Source organism: Xenopus laevis, chromosome 2L, assembly GCF_017654675.1.
Source record: "Xenopus laevis strain J_2021 chromosome 2L, Xenopus_laevis_v10.1, whole genome shotgun sequence".
Classification (NCBI taxonomy): domain Eukaryota; kingdom Metazoa; phylum Chordata; class Amphibia; order Anura; family Pipidae; genus Xenopus; species Xenopus laevis.
Window position 1 is genome coordinate 18195025 of NC_054373.1, and position 5081 is coordinate 18200105.

The following is a 5081-nucleotide window of genomic DNA, read 5'->3' on the forward strand; positions in this document are numbered from 1 at the left end:
AACCTGAAGGACATTTGGGGTTGAGATTAGTGGTGAATATTTATGTGTTGCCCTAGATCAATGTTTTCCAACCAGTGGCTCACAAGCAACATGTTACTCACCAACCCCTTGGATGTTGCTCCCAGTGGCCTCAAAGCAGGTGCTTATTTTTAAATTCCTGGCTTGGAGAAAAGTTTTGATTGCATAAAAACTATGTGTACTGCCAAACGGAGTCTCCTGTAGGCTGCCACTCCACATAGGAGTCCCCCTTGGACTTTTTGCATGCTTGTTTCTTTAAGTTTGAATGTGGCTCATGGCAACAAAAGGTTGAAGACCACTATCCTAGATATTCTTGTAATTATAGTTATGAGTCTGATTCAATCTCTAATATTTGTCATTTTGGCATGGGCTAATAGGGGTCTAGAATAAATGGTGGATTAGGGATTTGATCCCGAAACGCGTTAGGTTTAGCAGGTTGCTGGAAAAACTAGGGATTTGATCCCGAAACGCGTTAGGTTTAGCAGGTTGCTGGAAAAACTAGGGATTTGATCCCGAAATGCGTTAGGATTTTCCAGCAACCTGCTTCATTAAACTGTCCAGAAGTGCCGTCTATTCTGATTTTTCTGTCATTTCTTTCCTTAGGCAAATTTCGATTTTGGGTTTACCTCCCCTTTTAAGGCCACCCCTGTAACGCTGTTTATGACATGGGCATGATTTACTAACATGTGCCAGTTGTCACTCAGTATTTTCCATTTTTTGTAACTGATTATGATTGCAATGCCGTTTCTGGCTTATCTATATTCAGTTTTTTTTTCAGCTGTTCGTACAAGAGCACGAAAGTTCCTCAGATAAAACAGTGAGGAAGTGGTAAGTGTGACACGCGCTTCCTCCCTCTCAGAACAGTATAACTGCCTTCTTGCTTGTCAGTTCCATTACGTCAGGCGCGGTGTTAGGTTTCATCGGGGCAGAAGTCTTTGCTGCATCATCAGGTAAAGGGCAACTACTCTTCTCACTCCTACACTCCAATTATCTGTCTATGCAAATCCGAATCTAAGGAAGCCATGGGGATTTTTTAGAATAAGTCAGTTCTTTTTTTTTTTTGACCCACTGAAATTTTTTTTATATAGTCATTTAAGGGAAGGAATGCAATGACTACTGTATTTCAGATGGTGGAGGGAAAATCCAATCAGATCATATTCAACAGGGAGGTCATTAAAATTTTTCTTATGCAAATCATCTTTAGTCATTGCACTTGGGATTTGTTAAACCCATTATTTAGGATGCTAAATATGGCAATGCATTTTCCCATATCATTCCCAATCGTCCATTTGGTGACTGGTTGGCATATTTTCTGTACAGGTGTGGGACCTGCTAACCAGAATACCTGGGACTTGGGGTTTTCCAGATAACAGATTTGTCCATAATTTCCATCTTCATACATTAATACTAGAAAATCATTAAATAAACCCAATAGGCTGGTTTTGCTTCCAATAAGGATTAATTATATCTTAGTTGGGATCAAGTACAAGCTGCTGTTTTATTATTACAGAGAAAAAGGAAATCATTTTTAAAAATAAAATGGAGTCTATGGGAGATGTTTTATTAATACGGATACCATACTCGTATTAATAATGCAATCCTTAGTACTTGACATCAAGTAATCTAGCATGAATTCTATAAAAACACATTGAAATGTGTAAATATTTGTAGTCACATTTGAGGATATTGCTCCCCCAAGGGAGGTACAGTTTTGGTGAATACACACTTAGGGGATCTGGAAGTAATAAGTCATTCATTTTCAGTTTTTTTTATCTTGTGTTTTACATCTCGTGTCCCTTATTTATACCTAAAATAAGAACTGAAATGCAGAAACCTGGGTGGTGCATAAACAAAAATGGTATGTCTTACACATGTACAGGCATTAGTTACACAAATATCCCATCTCCCACAGATTTCATTTTATCCAAATAATCCACATTTTTATAAAGTACTGTATTTTCTTTTTCTCTGTAATAATGAAATAGTGGCCTGTACTTGAACCAAACTAAGATATAATTAATCCTTATTGGAAGCAAAACCAGCCTATTTGGTTTATTTAATGTTTACTTGATATTCTAGTAGACTAAAGGTATAAAGATCCAAATTATGGAAAGATACGTTATCCGGAAAACCCCTGGTCCGGAGCATTCTGGATAACAGGTCCCATACCTTTACAGCTTTATGTAATGTCCATCCTTAAATCAGCTCAGGGTCCTGCCATTTTTGTTGTTGCTTAACTTCTATCACCATTCTGAAGGCAGTTTCGATTGATAAACAGCTAAAAAACCATTGTACACTAGAATGGCTACTTCATATTTTGTTATGTATTTACAGATGCAGACAGTATAACAGCTAAATAAGGAAGTCTATAAAGAGGAAGAGGCAATATTCTAAATACTCCCTAGACCATAAGCCTAAGAAAAAGCAAGTAGCAAGTTTCGTTTTGCCATTAGTCAATATTAACTCAGAGGACAATACATTTTTTTTTAACCAATCACCCAACAGCAACCTATTACTCAAAAACTCCTGGATCATAAGCAAAAAATACTTATGAACCCCCCCAAAAACATCTAATGATGAACTGCTCCAAATAGACCTCTGTCCCTAATATCTAGTAGGATTTAGTCTTCATTAAGGGGCACATTTACTTAGCTCGAGTCAAGGATTAGAATGAAAAATACTTCGAATTTCAAAGTATTTTTTTGGCTACTTTGACAATCGAATTGGCTACTTCGACCTTCGACTACGACTTCGACTCGAACTATTCTAACTAAAAATCGTTCGACTATTCGACCATTCGATAGTCAAAGTACTGTCTCTTTAAAAAAAACTTCGACCACCTACTTCACCACCTAAAACCTACCGAGCACCAATGTTAGCCTATGGGGACCTTCCCCATAGACTTTCTGAGTAATTTCTGATCGAAGGAAAATCGTTCGATCGATGGATTAAAATCCTTCGAATCGTTCAATCGAACTAAATGCGGTAAATTGTTTGACTTCGATATTCAAAGGATTTAACTTCGATGGTCGAATATCGAGGGTTAATTAACCCTCGATATTCGCCCCATAGTAAATGTGCCCCTAAGTATTACAGAGGGATATAACAATATAGAACAATGCCATGCTAAGTCATAAAAACACCTGTAAATACCCTCAAAAAATCGAATATGATAGAAGACTGCCTGTTCATTCTGTGGAATCAGCTGATGAATATCTGATGTACGCCACAGATGGAAGGTGGAAAAGTTATAATTAGAACTGCTAAACAAGCTGAGATTGCAGTTGCAGGCCACTTAGAGAAGTCGATACTCCTCTTTGGCTCATTGATTAAACCTTAATCTCCTTACCCCTCCAATTGTCCCTTCAAAAGAAAACAACATATTAACTTTAATTTTAATATATTTAAAATCTATAAGTAGCCAAATGTGTTTCTGACAGATCAGAAGCCAACAAATCATTCCATTCGAGAAGGTTGGAAAAGAATAGGCCACATCAACCACCTTGCTGGTTCTCATTGTTATCTGCAATGTTTCTTTTCCAAAAATTTGCAAAAAGTGTCCTTCTTTCTCTGCCTAGAGAACCCAAGAGTAAGCACCACTATTGTTTCTTAACCTCAGACACTGGTTTTAATTTAAGTGTGAGTAAATAATGATAGAAATCATCTTCTGTAGGCTTGAGCTATCAACCATGACTTTTAGATCCAGATACAATGGATTTTGTGTAAACCAGTAAACATATTTTAAAAATATATACATGAGCATTTTACTATCTGTCTTCTATATTGCAACTCAAAGAACAGAGACTATATACCCGTTTTTATTTAACCTCCATGGTAAATTCACCTTCAGTAGAAAAAAATCTTCATGGGACCCACCATGACATGAAGTTTACCGTTTTAGATTTTTCATTTATTTATCTTCAAAAAGTACAGCCTATCGCTTCACCTCAGGAGGCCCAGCATACGTTTATGACTTAGCTTTGCAGTCTAAAAGAATTTGTTTAGAATTAATTATGCTCCTTGGATTATTATTATTGACTATTGTAGCAGAACATTTCACTTTTCTAAAGAGGGTCATAGAGACCTTTCTGACCCATAGGTTAACAATCACTATTGTTCATGTAGTATTCAAGACAAATGTAACGTTTTAATATTAATTCAATTTAAATGCAATGTTCACAATGCTTGCATGGTCATCTCCCAAGGTTCTCGTTATCTTGTAAAGAAGATCAACAAACTGTAGCTTGCTTCATGCATTATTTTGTTTCTGCTTCATTTTACAGATTGTATTCTGGAGACAACACAGTACAGAGCTGGGATATCTTATTAGTTCCAATGACTATACTGACCGCTGTTGAACTGAACTTCAAACCGCATGTTTTATAATATTTTTTCTACTGTCCTTTTGACAGTAGAAAAAGGTAATAAAAAAACTTACCTAAAAGCAGATGGTCTCCTCCGGAGAGGATATGTAAGCGTAGTGTATGAATGTAGGCCACAGACTTCCTCTTCTTCCTGCCTCAAACAAGCAACCCAGCACATGTTTGTGGCTTTTCTTAATAATAATATTTAACAGAAAGAAAATATTATCCGCGTAAGTAGGTTCCCCCACAGACGGTGTGCTTTCCTATAAGAAGTCAAAAAGAGTCAGCTTCTCAGTGCTGAAGACCCTTTTATAAATCAGATGGAGGTGACTCATTGACTGTAATTTCCCACCCGTTCTCTTTCTTCTCGTAAGAGAGAGAGAGAAAAAAAAAGAGAAAAAACGTGGAAAAGCTCTGATTCAGCTCACAGATAGAAAATCAGAGATGTACTTTCCTCTTGTACATAAATGAAGTAAAACAAAAACAAAACATGAAAAAACACCCGATTCCAGGGCACTCATGGTTGATTGTGTTGGTTTTTTTTGAACATTATTTCCCTGGCTATGCATGGGGATTTCTTGGGGAATATTTTATTTTTACAGGACTTGATCAACTGACACTACAATAGATTAATCTGATGCGGAATTCATGTTTGTGATACAAAGATTACAAGGACACGCTTGATTGTAATAGGTAATA

General features: G+C 36.7%; 1 long non-coding RNA gene across 1 annotated transcript; it reads left to right on the top strand.

The window, feature by feature from the left end:
• Nucleotides 1–888: 888 nt before the first annotated feature.
• Nucleotides 889–4763, top strand: LOC121399819. Its single transcript, XR_005965287.1, has 2 exons — nucleotides 889–968; nucleotides 4302–4763. It is a non-coding gene; the product is annotated as an uncharacterized LOC121399819 (long non-coding RNA).
• Nucleotides 4764–5081: the final 318 nt, after the last annotated feature.